Raw genomic sequence first — 21,302 nt, forward strand, 5'->3', positions numbered from 1 at the left:
ATTTTGTTGGTAGGAAACTGGAACTGCTCTGCCCCATGCTCAGCACATAGTAAATGCTCAGTGAATGATTCACAATGCTTTTTTTTTTCAAGATTTTATTTATTTATTTATTTATTTATTTATTTATTTATTTATTTATTTATTTATTTATGTGCTTTATACACATAAGCTCATTAAATCTGCACAGCCCCATGGATGTACTATTTTGACTACCATCCCCTTTCACAGACATAGGAAACCGCTCTGAACACACAGGTCCCCCCTCACAGACAGCTTCCTGTCAAGAACTAGTAATTATGCCCTTCTCACTCTTTCCATTTATTCTACAAACAGTAAATGAATCTCTAGGGAGATAACAGCTCCCTTCCTGTGGAAGCTTCTTCACTCCTGGTTGCCTTCCCTCTACCCTGCCCACACCTTTGTCAAGAACAGATGTGTTAAACTCTTTTTCAATTAATAAGCAAGCAAAATATTTAAACACCCTTTACCAAAGAAGATCTACTGGTAGCAAATATGTACCTGAAAAAATGTTCAGCATCATTAGTTTTTAGGAATGAAAACCACAATGAGATGACACACACGTGAATGATGGTGGCCAACGTGAAAAGGTCCGAGCACACCACATACCACAGGTGGGCAGAGCTGTGGGAGAACTGGAACTCAGACGCTTCCAGTGGGAATGGAAGTGATACAGCCTCTTTGGAAGCCAATTTGGCGGGGTTTTTTGGGTGTTTTTTTTTTTTTTTTTAGATTTTATTTATTCATGAGAGACACAGAGAGAGAGGCAGAGACATAGGCAGAGGGAGAAGCAGGATCCCTGTGGGGAGCCTGATGTGGGACTTGATCCCAGGACCCCAGGACCATGACCTGGGCTCAACCCCTAAGCCATCCCAGAGCCCCAGTTTGGCAGTTTTTAAAAGATGAGGGAAACACCTGCCATACAGTCCAGCCCTCCCACCCATAGGCATGCACCCAAGAGGAGTGATAGCTTGCGTGTATGTAAAGATTTTTGTGTGAATGTTCATATAGCTTTATTTATAGTAGCCACAAATTGGAAAGCACCCACATTTCCATTAATAGGTGAGGAGAGAAACAGATTTTGGTATCTCCATGCAACAAAATACAGCTCAGCGATGTAAAGGGATGAACTACAGCTGACCCTTGAACAACATGGATTTGAACCACACAGGTCCACTTGTACAAGAATTTTTTCTGATAAACACAGCACAGGACTGTCCGTGTATTTTCTCTTCCTTGCGATTTCCTTAACATTTTCTTTTCTCTAGCTTACTTTATTGTTAAGAGTGCAGCGTATAATACATATAACATCTAAGATATGTATTCATCAACTTTCTGTTACTAGTAAGCCTTCTGGTCAACAGTGGGCTGTTAGTAAAGTTTTCAGGGAGTCATAATCATCTGAAGATTTTTGACTGCGCGAAGGTCAGTGCCCCTGATGGTGTACTGTTCAAGGGTCAGCTCTGTTGTTACCAACAATAAATGAATCTTAAAATAGTTAACAATGGTGCTAAGTACAAGAAACTGTAACCAAGAAGAGTATACCTTATAATCCTATTTATATAAACTTCAGAAAATGTAACTGAGCTAGAGTGTTGCCCAAAGGGATCAGAGGGAGGGATTACCAAGGGGTAATAGATATAGTCACTGTCTTGTCTGCGGTGATGGTTTCACAGGTGTGTGCATGTAATGAGCTTATCAAATTATACACTTTTTAAAAAATATTTTATTTATTCATGAGCGACAGAGAGAGAGAGAGAGAGAGAGAGAGAGAGGCAGAGACATAGGCCGAGGGAGAAGCACGCAGGGAGCCCGACGTGGGACTCAATCCTGGGTCTCCAAGATCACTCCCTGGGCTGAAGGCGGCGCTAAACCGCTGAGCCACCTGGTCTGCCCAAATTATACACTTTTAAGAGTAGAGGCCACTGTTGCATCTACACTGGCTTTAGTCCCTCCCCAGTCTGGGCTGCTTTGTCAGGGGGTGGCCCCAGATGCTCATCTCTGGGGCCTCCACTCAGATCCCCCAAACCTTCTCCTTCTTAGCACTGTGACACTTTGGGATTACCTGTTCATATGATTATTAGGCCCATGTCCTCCTTCCCATAAACTGAAAGTCTGTTTTGTCTGCAAGACTGAGTGCAGCATCAGGCAGGGTAGGTCTCAGTAAACAGGTGGGTGAGCGACATGGTGAAGAAAGTGGAGTTTACTCAGTCCTTACCCTGTGCCTTCCAGTGGACTATCTCGAGATAGAAATAAGATGGAAATCTTTTCAGTGTCCACTGAGGGCAAGAGACATAAACCTAGCCACGTGATGATGCTCACTGAGCATCAACTGTCTGGAATAATAATAGCTTGGAATTATTAAGCACCAACTGTGTACCTGAACTTTGCTAAGAGTATTTCTTGTGTGATTCCTTATGTGGCCCCTTCCTTTTAGGTGGGTACCATCACTCTCATGGATGGGTAGGAGATGGGCGGTGAGGGGGTAGGTGGCTTCTCAGAGTCACAGAACTGTTACCGCTTCATGCTATTGCTGGGCTTCCTACCCAGAGCCTCACAGCTTCACAGCCCAAGCTCTACTTCAAAGTGGATGTGGGAGAAGGATAAGGAAAGCAGGCAGGTATGGTTACTCAACACCTAATACAGTCTGATTCTTGCTAGATTCTTTCCCATATCTTTACTTCAGGCTCTCATCAGCCCTGTAAGAGAGAATTTATTATCACCTCTTTCTAGATGAAAAACTCATGATCCTGAGACAAATCCCCCTGTGTCTGGTTCGTTAAAACAACAGAAATTTGTTTTCTCATAGTTCCAGAGGCTAGAAGTCCAAAGTCCATATCACTAGGCCGAAATCAAGGTGTTGGAGGGCAGCACTCCCTCTAGATGTTTTGGGAGGATCCATTCCTTGCCTCTTCCAGCTTCTGGTGGCTGCTGGTGTAGCTTGTGGCTTCCATTCCAGTCTCTGCCTCTTTGGCCATGTGGCTTTCTCTGTGCATGAAGTGTCCCTGTCTCTTTTAAGGATATAAGTGATTGCATTTAGGGTCCTGGGTAATCCAAGATTTTCTTCTCATGCCAAGAGTTTTTTTTGTTTGTTTGTTTTTTTAAGATTTTTACTTATTTATTTGAGAGACAGAGTAAGAATGAGAGAGAGAGAGCGAGAGAGAGCACATGGGCAGGGGGAGAAGCAGACCCGACACCCCTCCCCCCCCCCCCCAGCTTTGCAGGGAGCCTGACATAGAGCCTGGGCTCTATCCCAGGACCTGGGATCATGACCTAAGCCAAAGGCTGACACTCAACCAACCGAGCCACCCAGGCGCCCTCATGCCAAGAGTCTTAATGATTTCTTAAAAGACCCCTTTTCCAGATAAGGTCACATTTGCAGGTTCTAGGGAGCAGGTGTCCTTGGCCATTTCTTCACTGACTATCCTGAGGCTGAACGAGGTACAAGACACCCAGCCACTCAGTGATAGAATCAGAGTAAGAACCCACATCTTCCAACTCCCAAGGCTGGCCACTGCAGGAGGGTCCCTGCCAGGCCCTGAACCAGCCACATGCCAGAGCTCCTGGCCCCTCCTAACCCTGCCACATTCTAGCCACGAGGCCTCTGGTGAGTCACTTCGCGCCCCTGAACACATTTCATCCTGTGAAGAATTGAGATATTAACAAAACCCTGCCTGAGATGCTGCAAAGATAAAAAGACTTTCTGGATATGGGATGGAGGAAGGGGCGGGTTAATCATTGCTGGACAGGAGGCAGGCAAGGCTTTGCAGCCCTCGGCCACTGTTCCCACCTACCTGTCCACCTGCATTCTCCCTACACTTGCCTTTTCCCTCCCCCAGCCTCTCACCCTGTTCTCTGTGCTTCAGCCCAATTCTACTTCTCTCGTGTCTCTACACACACCGACTAGTACCAACACGTGATAAATGTTCTCCTTATCCAGTTTTCTGGATGAGAAGCCCAAGGCACCGAGACACTGCATAACTAGCTTGTACAGTTTCCAGAGTGGGTTGTGTGGCATCCAGTCTCCTACCCACTGCACCTGCTGATCCTTCTGCCTCAAAGACCCTTCCCCTGCTTTGTGTCATAATTAACTCCCACTCCTTGGATCACAGCCTCATAGAAACCTTCCCTGCCCCTTTAGGCTAGGGATGGTGCCCCTGACGAGGACTCCCAGAGCACCCTATACTCCTGTTCTAGCACTCCCTACCCTGACTATAATTGCTTGCTTAATTGTCTGCCTTCTCTGCTTGTCACCTCTGTGACAGCAGAAATGAATGCATCTAGCTTGTTTGTCAGTGGGTTGCTGGCATCTCATATGCACTCAGAAGCATTTATTATATGTATATAGAGGTACATGTATGCATTAGATATATAGGTAGATGGATGAATTTGATGACTGGAGAGGAAGGTTGGTGGGTGGGTGGATGGATGGATAGATGTATGGATGGATGGCTGGACGTATGGACAGACAGATGGACAGGTGGGTAGATGGATAGGTGAGTGAATGAGTGATAGCCTAGCCAGCTACACTAAATCTCACCACCTCCTCTTATACCAGCAGCAAGAGTTAAATTCCTTTTCCAGCTCAGCTTAAACCTCTTGTATTTGGTAGCTGTCCAAACAACTCTGTCATGAAGACGCAGAAATCCACAAAGCAAAGCAGTTACTCCTCTGTGCTAGGAAGGACCATAGAGGGAGCCTCAAAGAAACCTAGAAGTCAAACTAATAATGATAAATACAGCCAAGCATTACTGAGCAGTTCCTAGGAGCTAGGCAGCATGTTAAGCCATGATATTCATTCAAGAAATATTACCTAAGTGCCAACTGTGTGTCAGGCACTGTTCTAGGCACTGAGGATATATCAGTGAACAAAGTAGACAAAAATCCCCATACTCGTGGACTTTATAGTCTACAGAAGACATTGTCTCATTCAGCCTTAATCCTGGGATGGTAGATGTTGGTTTCTCTTGTCACGGAGCAGAAACTGGGTTAAATCACATGCCAAAGGTTGCAAACCCCATAGTTACCACCTAGCAAGAGGAGCAGCTCATGTGGAGTCGGCGCTCGCTCTGAACGGGCCAGACATTCATTTCCTTCTGACATTTTACAAGGCAAGGGCTGTTGTTTTTTGTGTTTTTTTTCTAATCCAAGTCCTATTCACATACTATGAAATTAACCAGTAATCAGTGTAAAGTCTACAATTCAGTGGCGTTTGGTATATTCACAGTTATATGTAACTGTCCCCTCTGTCTAGTTCTAAGACATTTTCATCACCCCAAATGGAGCCTTCCCCACTTCGCTCACAGTCACTCCACCTCATGCACCCCTAGCCTCTGGCAACTACTACTAATCTGCTGGATTTGCCTCTTCTGGACATTTCAAATAAGTGGAACCTGTGCCTGGCTTCTTCTCCTATACATAATGCTTTCAGGGTTCATCTGCATTGTAGCTGGTGTCAGGACCTCTTCTTATGACTGAATCACATTCTATTGCGTGGGTACACCACCATTTATTTACCCATTCACCCATTTATGTATATTTGGGTTTGATGGACACTGTTCAGCTATTGTGAAAGTGCTATTCCAACCATTTGTGTACAAGTATCTGTTTTTTTGTTATGTTTTGTTAACAAGCATCTGTTTGAACACATTTTTTCTGGGAACATACCTAGGAGTGGAATTGCTGGGTCATGGGATAATTCTTGACTTTTTGAAGAACCGCCATATTGTTTTCCACAGTGGCTATACCGTTTTACATTCCAGCAGGTACTGCCTTTATCCATGTTCTCCAGAGGAGAAAACAATCAAAGTGAGAGATTCAGGAGATAGCCCAAGACAACACAGCTTGTAAGTGGCCGAGCAGGGATTTGAATTCAGGGAGTCTGACTCCAGAATCCTTGGTCTGAGTTACTAGGGCCAGATTCCCTCCTATGTACATTCCCTGGTTTGGTTTGTGAAATTGCTCAGTGTTGATTAAGGAGAGGGGTCCCCACCATGTATACAAAATTCCCCCAAGTTCAGACTATGGCTCCTTCACTCCCTTCCCCCTCTTGCAGGCACTTCTGGGGGCAAGGGGGTGGGGATGGGACCTGACACCCTTTCCCTGTGCCGCCAAGGTATGGGTGACAATTATTAATGCCTCCCTGGCAACTGTCCAGCTCCCTTTTTCTGATTATTATTATTTTATTCGGCGAGATTAATGTGCCAGGTCAGAGCATAATCCAGCCTGTAAAAAGTGATGTGAATAGTCTCTTCAAGATAAATTGCAGGCTTGGAAAAGGTTCACAGCCTTTCCTTGCCTGTCTGAGTGCTCTTCCGAATCCTCATCAATCCTTGTCTGGGCAGAAGAAAAGGACGGGTCTTCATTTGCAGCTGGGGAGGTGGGAGGGAGGGGGAAGAGCACATCTGTCAGGGACCCCTAATGGCACACAGCACAGATGCTCTGTCCTGTGCCTCCATGCCATCCACTGAGAGGGTGGGTTGGTTTTTAATATGATAATCGTTATACTGGAAGGGCTTTTGGCATTTGGATTTGCTTGATGGCTCTGTGGTCCCTGACGTGTGAGGCTGGGTGAGCCACCAATTCCCAGGTGCCTCCAGACACTGGAATGCCTGTCAGGAATCTTCTCACACCTGGGCCTCCCAGGAGAGCTTTGCTCATTGGCCAGCCAAAATGGGGATGGGGTTAAGGTTGGCAACCACTGGTTGGCAACCTTAACCCTAAACCATCACACTGGCTGCATGTCTAGACACCCACTTGTCATTATAAATCCAGATAACTTATATGACCCATATGTCTTAGCTTTGCTTGATCTGGCTCCTATCCAACTATATGACCTTATCACCAGTGACTGTCTCCCTTGCTCACTCTGGATCCACCACCAGTGGCCTCAGGGTCTCCCCGATGCACCCAGCACCTTCCTTCTCAGGCTCTTTGCATTTACTGTTTCCTCCCTCTGGGAAGTTTTCTTCCCTCTGTCCCCATGGCTATCTCCTTTCCATCATTCAAGTCTTGCTCCATTGTTCCAGGGTCACTTATTCTGAGACCGTGTCATATCCCTGGCCACCCTGCTGAAAATGGTTGTCCTCAACCTGTATTACCACACCCCTATTTTATTTCCTTCCTTGGGAACATAGGATTCTTGGCCACATTCTTCCCTCCCCAGCCCACCCCACAACATTATTTAGGACCTGTGGACTGACGTGGGCGATCCTATACCCTGAGAATATAAAAATAAGTATGAAACCAGTTTTTATATTAACCTAATCCAGACCTAGTTAAAAGAGCAAAAATCTTGTTCTTGAAACATGCATCTCTAACTCCTACTATTAAGTAGAAAGAACAAAAAATCTGGCTTGTACGCAGTGCTCCTTCTTTTTATTAAAATGAAATACTCTTCATCCAGAATTCTAGAGCTGCATTGGCCAGTATGGCAGCCACATGCAACATGTGACTATTTGTTTTATTTATTTTTTTAAATAGAGATTTTATTTTTAAGTAATCTCCAAACGCAATGTTGGGTTCAGACTTAAAACCCCAAGATCAAGAGCTGCATGCCCCACAAACTGAGCCAGCCAGGTTCCACCACATGTAACTATTTACATTTAAATCAGTTAAATTTAAAATCCCATTCCCAAATAAAATAAAATAAAATAAAATAAAATCCCATTCCCTAATTGCCTGGCCATGTTTTCAGCACTCGGTAGCCAGCCATGGCTGGAGGCTACCATTTTGGGCAGCACAGATATAGAACATTTCCGTCATCCCAGAACATTTGTTGGACATCACTGTTCTGGAACATTCTGGGGACAGGGTTTATTCAACCTTCCAATGGTATGGGTAGCAGGCAGCTGTCATTCTTCCCATTTCTCAGGTAGAGGGAAACAAAAGCTGGTATTTGTCTAAGAGCTCTCCAGCTCTAGTAAGAGGAGGTGGCTCCACAGAATAGAAGACCCTGGCCTTGAGCAAAACCTCATTCAAACTCTGGCACCTTGATGTATTCCTTACATGACCTTGAGCAAGTGACCTCACTCTTTGGACATCTCAGGTTCCTCATCCGTAAAGTGGTCATCTTGAGGTTCTCAGCCTCTTAGGTTCTCAGAAGGTAGAAGGCCATGTACCTAGCTTGCTGGGTAGTTACTAGAATCAACCACAACTGAAAACAAGGGAAGGCTTCGCTTAAGTGTTTTCTCCAAAGAACCCAGCATTTGATTAACTTTCTGTCTTTGCTGTAAGAATAGGGAAGAGGCTGCACCTGAGTGGCTCAGTGGTTGAGTTTCTGCTTTCGGCTCAGGTCATGATTCTGAGGTCCTGGGATCGAGTCCCAATCAGACTCCCCACAGGGAACCTGCTTCTCCCTCTTTCTGTGTGTCTCTCCTGAATAAATAAATAAAATCTTAAAAAAAAAAAAATAGGAAAGAGGAAGCCCTTCCTAAGTCCAAAATCATCTTAACCCGATCTTCCTGTTGAGTGAGACTCCACGAGATGCCAGCCTCACCAGCTCGCCTCCAAGTACAGGGCAGGAGAGGGAGAGCAGACAAAAGTTAGGAAAGGTAGTTTTCTCTGATGTGAGAGCAGAGAGGATTCATGAGGCTTTTCAGACTGTGAAAATCCCTCTATTTTCTGGGTCCTGAACCCAGCACTTTTACTTTCAGAGTGATTTCCCATTGAGTGTGTCTCCCTCCCCTTCTGGAGGTCAGGCATTCACCTCTCTGCCCTGCCCTCCTGAGCAGATATCTGTTTACCCTAGGGCAGGTCTGGATGGCCTAGGCCTATGCTCCAGTCCTTATGGCACATCATTTTGTGTATAAAAGTGCAGAACTTCTCCCAGGGCCAGATGCATTTGCCCCAGAGTCCTGTACTGGGGGTGCTAGAAGGGGTTAAACTAGTGGTTCCCAACTAGTGGGGTGAGGAGTGACCTTTGGCAATTTCTGGAGACATCATTGGTTGCCACAATGGGGTTGGGAGGGATTGCTATTGGTTTTTAGTGGATAGAGGCCAAGGATGCTGCTAAACATCCTATGTGCACAGGCCAGTGCCCCACCACTGAGAATGATCCAAAGTGTCAGCAGTGCCAAGGTCAAGAAACCCTAGGTTAAATGTGTTTTATGATCCTGAGTCAACTCCCCTACTGTTACAGGCTGAATTGTGTCCCCCTGCCCCAAATTCATATGTTGAAGTTCTAACCCCTGGTATCTCAGAACACAACTGTTTGGAGAAATATCCTTTAAACAGGCAGTTAATTTGAAATGAAGTCTTTAGGTGAGCCCTAATCCTACTGGTGTCCTTATAAAAGGGGAAATTTATACACACACACACACACACACACACAGGGAAGACCACGTAATGACACAGGGAGGAGGCAGGCATCTGCAAGCCAAGGAGAGAGGCCTCAGAAGAAACCAACCTTGCTGACACCTCAATCTCAGACTTCCGGCCTCCAGAACTGAGAGAAAATAAATGTCTGTTGCTCAAGCCACTCGGTCTGGGCACTTTGTGATGGCAGCCCTGGAAAACTAATACATCCACACACCGGTTTCCCCAAACTTATGTCCTCTCTTGAGAGTGCTTTTGCATTCATTCTGTGTGTCCCAACTTTATGCCATCCCCCTAGTTATTGAGGATACTTTATTATTATTAAAGATTTTATTTATTCATAGAGACACAAACAGGCAGAGCCATAGGCAGAGGGAGAATTAGGATCCCTATGGGGAACGCAATGCAGGACTCGATCCCAGAACCCTGGGATCACTCTGAGCTGAAGGCAGATGCTCAACCACTGAGCCACCCAGGCATCCCTATTATTTTTTTTAAATAGGTTATAGAGTCACAGGATTCAGAAGTTAAAACACCAAAAGCAGCATATGTTTTTTGGAAAGGAAAAAATCCCCTTCCTTCACCTGCCCCCACGCACCTGTTTTGCCCCCCAAAGAGGTCATAATTATCCCTGGATCTTTTTTTTTTTTTTAAGATTTTATTTATTTATTCATGAGAGACAGAGAGAGAGAGAGAGAGAGAGAGAGAGAGGCAGAGACACAAGCAGAGGGAGAAGCAGGCTTCATGCAGGGAGCCTGATGTGGGACTCGATCCCGGGACTCCAGAATCAAACCCTGGGCCAAAGGCAGGTGCTAAATTGCTGAGCCACCCAGGGATCCCCTCCCTGGATCTTTTATAGCTGTTGTATACATATTCAAGCAAACGCACGTGTACCCTTATCCCACTCAGCTTTATATTTGATTTTATTATTGTTTAATCAAACAATAATGTTCTACATGCAGCTTCCACCTCACTTGTTTGAGATCATTTCACACAGATACACAGCCTAATGGTTAAAAACCAGACCGCTTGCATTCAAATTCTGTTTGGGAAATCCACTGTCACTTAGTAGTTGTGGGACCCTGCAACTTCGCCTCTGCTTGTTCACCTTTCCTCATCTATAAAATAAGATAATAATAGGGCCTACCACTATTATTCAATTAGTGCCTAGCAAATTACCACCAACTTAGAAGCTTAAAACAACACCCATTTATTAGTTCACAGTTTTGTAGGTCAGAAGCCAGGCTTGGACTTGACCATGTTCTCTGCATAGGGTCTCGCAAGGTCAAAATCAAAGTGTTGGTCAGGCTGGGCTCCTATCTGGACGTGCTGGAGGGGAACCTACTTCCAGACTTATTCAGGTTGTTGGCAGAGTTTATTTCTGTGTGGTTGTAGGACTAAAGACCCCATTTTCCTGGGTGTCAACCAGGGGTCACTCTGAGCACCCAGAGACCACTCTCTGTCCTTTCCTGGGGCTTCTCCACTTCAAGCTAGAAATGGGCTGTGGATTCCTCCTCCTGCTTCATATTTTCCTGACTTCTTCCCCTTCTGCATTTTAAGGGCTTGAGTGATTGGATTAGACCCACCCAGATAGTCTCCCTTTTGATGGACTCAGAGTCAACTGATCTGTAACCTTCATTACATCTGTCAAATCTGTAATATAACAGACTCCAGGGATCCCTGGGTGGCACAGCGGTTTGGCGCCTGCCTTTGGCCCAGGACGCGATCCTGGAGACCCGGGATCGAATCCCACATCAGGCTCCCGGTGCATGGAGCCTGCTTCTCCCTCTGCCTGTGTCTCTGCCTCTCTCTCTCTCTCTGTGACTATCATAAATAAATAAAAATTAAAAAAAAATAACAGACTCCAGTTGAGATAGCTCATTCTAGTAGAGTCCTGAGGGTCAAGGTGGGACATTTAGGGGGGGATGCACAATATACTACCTCAAAGGGTGTTGTGGGCATTCTGTTGCATATCTTATGGCACGCAATATATAAAAGTTAGCTTTTGGGGAGATGGGGATCAGCTGGATTTTTGTAATGTGGAAACAGTTTAAATTTTCTTTTTAAGATTTTATTTATTTATTCATGAGAGACACAGAGAGACAGAGACATAGGCAGAGGGGGAAGTAGGTTTCCTGCAGGGAGCCTGATGAGGGACTTGATCCCAGGATCCCAGGATCATGACCTGAGCCAAAGGCAGATACTCAACTGCTGAGCCACCCAGGCGTCCCCAGTTTAGATTTATTAAGGATTTTCATAGAGATTCCTCTAAGGATACCTTAGATAGTTGTGAATTGCTTAGTACTCTTTGACACATTGATTCTGTGATTCTCCAGGACTCAACTTAAATGTCACTCCACCCCCCTCCCCTTAAGACAATGCTCATTTCTTTCATTCATTTTCCCACAGCCCCTCCTCCCAGCACAGAGGCACCGCTTGGTAATTATCTAGACCATTGTCTCCTCCTCCAAACCATAAATCCCACCCCCTACCCTGCTTGCACATTAACATAGTGGAGGCTCTGAGAAGTCCTGCAGTCAAGAAATTCATTTCACTTAGTTTGACATTTCCCCAACTTTTAACCATGGAATCCTTTTATTGAGGAGCATAATATGCTACAAAATCTAGTTCAGAGTTGGCAGATCCCAACCTGTAGACCTAGTGCTTATTTGATAAAGTTTTACTAGAACATAGCCACGCTTGTGCATTTAAGCATTGTCTTTGGCTTCTTTCATGCTGTAAAGACAGAGTTGAGTAGTGGAAATAGAGTCTGTATGGCCCACAAAATCTAAGATTTAATGTCTGGCCCTTTAAGAAAAAGTTAGCTAACCCTGATCAGGAGTTTGAAACTATTAACATTCCTAATTCCTCATAGTTTGGCCTTTGTAAGAAAGCTGTGTCTAAGGGGGAACTCAGTAGTCTACAGCAGACAGCCACTTCAGGAAATAGAAGACCCCAAGGCGTGAAATACGGCCAGAGGCTCTGCTAGAAACCAACAGAAGTGAGTTTGGCTAAATGTCATTATTAAGGACTTGACTATTTGAAATTGCCAGGCTAATTTTTAATTTTACTCTAAAGCAACAAGTGGCTTACAAGGCTTCTTAGCACCACAGTCGCCCCTAGGATTTGTTCTTTCTTTGCTCTGCCTAAAGACTGTAGCTTAGGTGCCTACTCCTCCCTGAAGTATTGAAGCCTGAGATAGCAAACAGTCTGAAAGCACCCACTTACCAGCCTGTGTCAGGCATCACTAATTTATCACAGCCCTGTTTCACCCAGGATCATCTCAATGCAGCAACCCAGACAGCCCCAACCAATCACTGTTGGAACATAGATGAAGCCTTTAACTTTAGTTCCTCCATGTAAAGAAAATGGAAATTTCTAGCATTTGCAGAGTTCTGTGGCCTTTCAGGTGATTGAATGAGGTCCACCCAGGTTATCAAGGCATTATCTCATTTACTTAAAGTTGACTGATTGTAGATGCTGATCACATTTACACAATACCTCTGGTAGCAAGCCCTAAATTAGTCTGGTTGCATAACTGGATGCTAGATCCTAAGTCAAATTTGAAACGAACTATTGCTGTTCCTTATTTAACGAGATGCTGATTTGGGGGCTGAGGCCAATGTTTTATCACATCAAGGAAATATCTACCTAGGCCAGTTTATTGAAATTTTTAAGATAAAAACTGGTCATTGAACTTGAACAATGATTTTCCTCCTTAGATCTATTACAGTGAAAAACCTGCATCATCAGGTTTCCTCTTAAGCCTCGCATTGCTGGAATGAACCCACTTGCACCTGATGTAGTATCCTCTGATATGCTTCTGGTTCGTGCATGCCACTATGTTACTTAGGATTTTTGCATCGACGGTCATTAGTATCCCTGTCACTTTGTGAGTGACTTCCCAGAAATAATTCCCGTCACTTTCACTGACATCTCATTGGCTACCAGTCACAGTCACTGCCTGGGAAGCTGGGAGCATCTTCTTAGCTGGGTGCCAAGGGACCAAACAAAAAATCAGGCTTCTGATTTTATTTTTTAAAAAGATTTTATTTATCTGAGTGAGAGTGAGCACGAGTGGGGTGGAGTAGGGGCAGAGGAGAGGGAGAAGCATGCTTTTTGCTGAGCAGGGAGCCCAACATGGGGCTCCATCCCAGGACCCTGGGATCATGACCTGAACTGAAGGCAAACACTTAACCCACTGAGCCATGCAGGTGCCCCCAGGCTTCTGATTTTAAAGGAAGAAGAGGAGAATGGACATGGGGATGCACTAGCAGTCTGTGTCCCAGCATGAGAATCCCTGGTTTGCAGATGAGGCTCAGCAAGTTTGTGTTCACTTACCCAGGGTCACACAGTAAGCCTGTGGCAGAGCTATGACTTAAGGCGAGGTCTTCCAGGTGCCAAGGGAAATGCCCCAAGGGCCAACCATCAGAATATATTAAATATCATAGTACATAATAGTAAGTAATTTGCCCAATATTGTTTTAAGAGCCTTGTAAACATGAACTGATCCCCACAACAACCTGCTGAGGTTGATACTCCTCTAGCCCCCATTTGCAGATGAGGTGCAGAGAGCGTAAGTGACTTGCTAAGGGTCATACAGCTGGTAAGTGGTGGTGGGGGGGCAGATTTGAACTTGGCTGTCTCATTCCAGAACCCCCAGTCTTAAGCATCACACAGCCCTCTCTGCCCATCATTCCCTGTGCCTCACCTTCCTAACTCCATTCCCCCCATCACAAATGGTACAGCGAGGTGGCTGACTGGTGGGAATGGCTCCCCAGTAATCCAGGTACCACACCCCCTACCCCCAGCCGCGTCTGGTCCATGATCTACCCCCTCTGCCACCCCGACCGCCCAGCTCAGTCTCAGGGGCCTACACCTCGTTTTCTGTTGTTCTTGTTGTGCTTTGTTTTTTTTCCCTCACCCTGTTCCCTGGGAGACTCTCAAAGGCTACATTCTGCTGCCAGGGGACACAGGAGGGACAGGGCAGCCACCTGAGATTTCCCAAACCCCTCATGCCGGAAGGCAGTGGGGGGGGGGGTGGGGGGTAGTATTTATTTATGTATCTAGTCCTGCTTTGCTCCACACCCCCCAAGCTGTTGTTCCTCACTGGGGAAGATGAAAAACGGCTTCAGACAATGGAGGACAAGGCTTGCCACATGGCCCCCGCAGTTTAATTTCCCTTAATTCATTTTATATTGAACCAAATGATACTGTTTGTTTTTAATGGCAAACACTCAGCACGGAGGAGGGGCGGCCAGGCCTCCTCCTGGGGAAATTAGGAACACAGCTGCTATTTAAACTCTCCTGCCACTTGGCTCCCCCCCACCCCCACCCCGGCCCCCTGCACCGGGGCCTCTGGAAATCACTTTCCAGGTTGAAAGATGATACGTTTCACCAGTTCAGACGGTCACTGTGTAGGGACCTGGCCCGGCTCTGCCCCAGCTGCAGTCAATACCCCACCACCACCACCACCCGCCCCAGTGTGGCCGCCCCAGCCCAGGGCCCGCCTGGGGAAAAAGTGGATACACAGGAATGGGGACCAGGGCTGTGGCTGTTCCTGGTGTCCCTCTATTCCCCACCCACCCACCCACCCACCTGTCCATTGCTGAAAATCCTGCACAGACACCTGGCCCAAGCAGGGTCCATCTGGAGCCCTACCCGAGGAACTGAGTTACCTGGGAGCTGAGTGCATTCATTCAACACCTGGGGCAGTCTGCATCCTAACCAGATCCCCAGGTGATCCATTCGTATGTGCAAGTTGGCAGTCAAGGGGAGGGTCCTTCTGCTTGGACCGTGAGGCGCTCCAGTGCGCCTCTGAAGCCCGAGGTAAGCCACAATCCCTCCAAAGTCCCTGTTGGCTTTGGCCCAAAGCAGCTTCAGCTCCTTGCAGGTACAGAGAACCAGGATGGATACACCAGCCATTTTGGCTGATGCAGGAGGGATGCATGAGGCTTTGGCCTGCTTATGACTTTAGTAGGGGTCAATTGTGACGAGTAATGCCAGTTTGGACATCCCAGAGGCCCCTCCAGTCTCTTGGAGGTTGTTCACAGACATTAGACCCAGAAGGACACTCTTGTTGTACAGGTGGGGGAACCACAGGTTACCGGGTCACATGATTGACCATCTCATATATTCATTCTACAGATTGACCGAGTGCTGGGCATGGGAGCCATGGTGACCCAGGACTTTCGAGCTCAAACCTCATGGTCTGATGGGTCGGTAGGCAGGGAAGCAGTGACCACAGAGCCCTCTTGGGAAACAGAAGGAGCACTCAGACCAGTGCCTAGCAAAGTCCTCCTACATAGGAGGACCTCAGAATTGAGTTTTTAAGATGTGTGGGAGTTAACCAGGCCAGGCCAAGCCAACAGAACATGCCAGGGAGAGGGGCCGGACAGAGCCATGGCAGGGAAGTAGGAACCAGTTTGGCGTGTGCATTTTTCCTGGTAACTGTAGAACATCTTCCCCACTGGGCTCTAAGTTCCAGGAGGGCAGAGAGGAAATCTGCCGTTCTCGTGCTTAGACCCAGTGACACATGGCAGGTGTGCAGTGACTCTCAGACAAATAGCTGGGAGCATGCAAATGGTTGGTGTGAGTACACAGGGCCAGGCAGGGAGGCCCACGTCCCTACTCTGCCTTTCCCGGCAACATTACAGCTATGTGGTGGCCACCCCTACTGACTCTGGGGTGCTGCAAGGATTAATTAGCCATCTAAGTGGTGATTATTTTGCTCTTCTCCAGCTAAATAATCAGGGAGGCAGCCAGCTCCCTGTGGTGGCCTCGGAGGCGTCCACTTCACGTCCGCCCTCCAGGTGGAGGCCTGCAGAAGTGCGGTGGGCTACAGGTTTCCCACTGTTGGGCTTCCAGTGCTGTGGTTGGGGCTGTCCTGCCCTCACTTTGCACCCAGATGCTCCTCCTTCCCTGGGGAGAAAGAAGGGACTTGGAACAGATTTAGCCCAAGGGAGCCCACAGCTTGCTTACATTTCTCAACCCTCGGCTTGTCCAAAAAGATCCTAGAGTGAGCTCTGGAGGCAGGCAGATCCAAATTTGAACCCTGGTTCTGACATTACTGTGGGTAGCGCCCTCTGGCCAGTCACCTGCCCGCTCTGTGCCTCAGTTTCCTCGTCTGTGAGAAAGGAGATCATTCTGTTTACCTCGAAGGGCTTTAGGGAAGATATGAGGTGAGCTAGAAAGTAAATTTTAAATAAAACAGGTGAAATTTGCCTTCGGCAATTTTTGATAGGTAGTAGATGCTCAATGTGTGTATATGCTTTTCTTTTTGCATGTCTTCCCTCATGACCCTCACAGGTCAAGACTCAGCAGGAGGTTGGAGATTGGAGGTTGATCAGAGGCTCAGAACCCATTAAAACTTGGCTGACCTCTGACTCTTCTCCTCAGGGCTCAGAAATGCCAAGGTCAGAATGGCCCAAGGAAGGAAGGAGGGAGGGAGGGAGAGAAAGAAAGAAGGAAGGGTTACACTTCCTAGTTACCTATTTGTGCCCAGCCCTGGACAGGATCTTGGGGCAGCCTGGGTTTGAATTTGGCTTTGCCACTAGGTGAGCAGGCTCACAGCTTCAGGCTTCCACCGAGCCACATCTGTATAGAGGACTAGTAGATAATATTACCTGCCTAGAGGAGGAGCCCGGTGAGGAGCACATAAAATCATGAATTAGGGAGGCTTAGCAGAGAGTTTGCAGCCCCTGCTAAATCTTTGCTGTGAGGATAAGACCATTCTTGCCTTCAGGGGGCTGACAAAGGTAGGGGAGAGACACACACCAAAGAACAGGGACAGGACAGAAAGAGTGGACCCCTGGAATGCAGAGACGTATTCCCTTACTGTGTGCATATTCAGGGTCCCTGGCTCATCACAGCCCTCTATAAATATGTGCTGAACGACAGCAGCAGAGGTGTGCAGGGGCAGCAAGATGGTGGCAGAGAGGAGGGGCGTGCTCTCTGGTTCCTGGTCGGCTTGGCCTTGATTGGCTTGCTGCAGGCCCCTGAGGCTTGGCATTACTGAAAACACACGTGTCCCTGCACTAGGTGAGGCAGGGATTTTCTGCAGCCAGGCTTCCAGGTCTAGGGCTGTTCCTGTTTTAAGAGGAGGAGACCATCATCCCCAGGATTTCAGCACTTTATTCATAATCTTGCAGCCTCTCAGAGGCAAGGGAGTCTTTGTGTATGTGTGTTTGTTTTTTTATTTAAATTCAGTTTGCCAACATATAGTGTAATACCCAGTGCTCATCTCATCATATCCCTCCTTAAAGCCTGTTACCCAGTTACCCCATCCTCCCACCCCCCTCCCCTTCTGCAACCCTATGTTTGTTTCCCAGAAAAAGGAGTCTCTCATGGTTTGTCTTCCTCTCTAATTTTTACCCACTCAATTACCCTCCTTTAGGAAAGTCTTTTTGACTGCGTGCCTGGCCTTTGTCTCTTTCTGGCCTAACATCCCACCCATCACTTGCCTGCTTTGAAGTTGTCTTGGTCCCTCCCCCCTTATGTCACTTCCAGACCTTTGCAATTCCTGTTCCCTGTGCTGAGAACACTGTCCTCTTGACCTCAACCCCATCTGGCTGACCTCTAACTGCTCACAGGCCTGTGTTAACATCTCACTTCCCCCAGGAGGCCTGGGCCTAAGCTGGCCCCAGGTGGGCTCGGTGACTCACCCATGTGCCCCCACAGTCCCTGGGTTACTTCTGTGTGCATCATATGATGCTCTGATTGCTGGCTTGTCTCCCCCAACCCACCCCGGAAAAAAACCTCCAAGCCTGGTAAGAGCAGAAGCTAGGTCTCATATGTTTCATTTTTCTCCCTGGCCTGGTGCATAGTGCATGGCACTCAAAACACAGAGGATGAACTATGTAATTAATTGTGATTGTGGCAAAGGCACATTTGCTCTGAAGCAGGCTGTGTGCAGTCAGTGGAGAGGGTCTACTGGGAGTCAGACAAGCAGGTTCCATCTCAGTCGCTCCATTTATTAGCCATGGGACCTTCGGTGAGGCTCTAAGCCTCAGCTTTGTCATCTGTAAAGTGGGGATAATAATCATACTGATATGAAGATTAAACAAGATCATGCCTGTGAGTGAAGCTTTCTAATCACTGCAGCTCAGTAAGTGGTAGTCACAGTTTATTATTTAGTGAAGAAACAGAGTAGCAGAGGAGAGGGGGCCCTAGAAGGCATGACTCCCCCCCCCCCCCCCATCCCACATTCCCTAGGAGGAAATGATGATAATGTTGCCACTGCAACAGCGCAGAAACCAGTCACAGTGTACTTACTCCATGCCAAGCATGATCCTACTCTTTCTCTTTCTCTCTAAGATTTTATTTATTGATTTGAGAGAGAGAGACAGAGATAGTAACAGCACAAGTAGGGAGGAGAGGGAGAAGTAGGCTCCCGGCTGAGCAGAGAGTCCGATGCAGGGCTCAATCCCAGGACCCTGGGATCATGACCTGAGCCTAAGGCAGACACTTAACTGACTGAGCCACCCAGGCTCTACTCTCTTTACATCCATCCATCCATTCATTCAAAAAGTATTTTTGTGCTAGGTTCTAGAGACTCAGCAATGAACAAGACACAGTATCTGCTTTCAAGGTACTGATGTGAATGAGATGCTGAGATAAATAAGCGGTATGTGAGGTAGAGAAAAATAAAATGGAATGCAGTGGCAGGCGCCGCTGTTTTAAATAGGATGGTCTGGGAAGGCCTCACTAAGAAGTGGACATTCATGCAAAGATTTGAAAGAAGCAAGGGGAGTGTACATGCATACATCTGGAGAAGAGTGTTCCAGGCAAGGGAAATAGCATGTGCAAAGGCTCTGGGGTTGAAGCATGCTTGGCAAGCTCAAGGAGTAACAGGTCAGTGTGGCCGGAGCAGTGGTGGGTGGGGGCAGGGCCCACTTCATGGACATGCAGCCTGTGCAAAAGGGCCCATGCCTGGTTTAATGATCAGCTGCCGCTGTCTTGAAATTCTAAATGATTTTTTAAGAGGCTCCACATTTTTCAGTTTCCACTGGACATTACAAGTTATGTAACTGGTCCTGGTGGTAGATACAGTCCCAGAGGCGACAGGGGACTACAACACCAGAGGCCTCTTCCCTGTCCCAGCCCTGGCCTGCATCCTGGCTTCCTCCCATCCTGCCATAGAGCCAGCCCTTCAGGGAGAGACCTTAAAATAAAACAATCTGCACATCCCACCCTGACACTGTCCTTGTGATGGTGGGAACAATTTCTTCCCTGTATTAGTTTCCTATTGCTACTGTAACAATTTTAAGTCAATTTAGTGGCTTAAAACAAATTTATTATCTTACAGTTCTGGAGGTTACAAATCCAAAAGCAGTCTTAAAGTCAAGCGTTGGCAGAGCGGTTCCTTGTGGAGGTTCTAGGGGAGAATCGGTTTCCTTGCCTTGTCCACTTGGAGAGGCTGCCTGCATTCCTTGACTTTGACCCCTTTCCTCTGCCTTCGGAGCACATCTATCCAACCTCTGCTCCCTTCACTCTGACCCTCCTGCCTCCCTCTGACAGGGATCTTTGCGATGACATTGTCTCTCCCCCCCACCCCAATAATTCTGAGTGATCTCTCCTTCTCAAAATCCTTAACTGAATCACATCTGCACAGACACAAAATTCCTTTTGCCTTGCAAGATACCATCACAGGTTCCAAGGTATAGAATGTGGACATCTCTGGGGGCCCACTATTAAACCTATCACCCCACCACCACCCTCCCCATACCCTTTGAAGATATAAGGAAACTGAGGTCCAGAGAGGTGATGTCACCTTTGGGCAAAGTCACCTCCCAGCTAAAGGACAGACTTGCAACTGGGGCTCATGTCCATCTAGTTCCAGGTCATGGGCTCTAGACAGCCAGGAAGGAGGCATCTTCTGCCCATCTCTGCCTGTCTCTCTTCCTTCCACCTGATGCCCAGTGCTTTAGGAGGCAGGCAGGCTCAGGCAGTTGTGGCCAGAGCATTTGTGCCTAAGACTGTAGCTGACATGGGGACAGATAAGCACGTCCATCCACCTGGGACTGAGACAGAGGGAAGAGACCGCCTTTCTGCAGCTAACAGGATCCCAGGCCACTTCAGGCTTAATCATCAACACCTTATAATTGGGCCTCTCTTGGGTCCCAGGGAGCAAGGCCCTGTTTGTAAGGAGGCTCCTGATGTGCATGTTGCTGGGACACGTGGCCTAAGCCTTTCCTGTTCATGGGTCCGAAGCTCTTAAATCAAGGGAACCACAACCAATGAAATTGGGTGCATGCCTGCTACAGTTGAGGGGCAGAGCTCTCCTCCCAGTCTAGTGACTCCTGTGGGGCCAGCGGCAGGCCCCAAGGACTCTGTCAGCCGGCCCCTGGGGCCACAGCACCAGAGACCTAGCCTAGCCTTTGGCATGCTTTCTGGCCTCCACCTCATCCTGGGCATAGAAGCCAGAAGAGTAGAGAGAGGACTTTTTTTAGGAAATTGGGGATGTGAGGGAGAAAGTGACAACAGACATTTTGACTAGCTCTGGTCTTTTAATATCGAGTGTCCAAGATGTGATGGTGGGTAAGTGTCCATGCTGACATCAGACAGATTTGACATCAGTCTGCCCCTTACTAGCTCCGGGATCTTAGGCAAAATGATGAACTTCTCTGTAACAGAGCTGAGTATCCCCATCTGTAGATAAGGGTACTGATTTGTCCCCTGGCTCATGAAATTGTTACAGTTGGTTTAAAGAGTGGGCAAATTTTCTGCTTGTGTGGTTTTTTTTTAAAAGATTTTATTTATTTATTCATGAGAGACACGCAGAGGCAGATATCGGCAGAGGGAGAAGCAGACTCCCTGTGGGGAGCCCGATGCAGGACTCAATCCCAGGACCCCAGGATCACGACCTGAGCCAAAAGCAGACACTCAACCACTGAGCCCAACCCAGGTGCCCTCTGCGTGTGGCTTTTTAAAAAATAACACATATAAGGTACAAAAAAATAACAAATAAT

The 21,302-nt window shown here is 47.2% G+C and overlaps 1 protein-coding gene across 8 annotated transcripts in view; it reads left to right on the forward strand.

Moving 5' to 3' along the window:
- RNFT2 (ring finger protein, transmembrane 2) overlaps nucleotides 1-21,302 on the forward strand; it is a 96,917-nt gene that overhangs the window by 17,012 nt on the left and 58,603 nt on the right. The window lies entirely within an intron of this gene.

The sequence above is a fragment of the Canis lupus genome, chromosome 26, assembly GCF_011100685.1.
Source record: "Canis lupus familiaris isolate Mischka breed German Shepherd chromosome 26, alternate assembly UU_Cfam_GSD_1.0, whole genome shotgun sequence".
In the NCBI taxonomy this organism is placed as follows: Eukaryota; Metazoa; Chordata; class Mammalia; order Carnivora; family Canidae; genus Canis; species Canis lupus.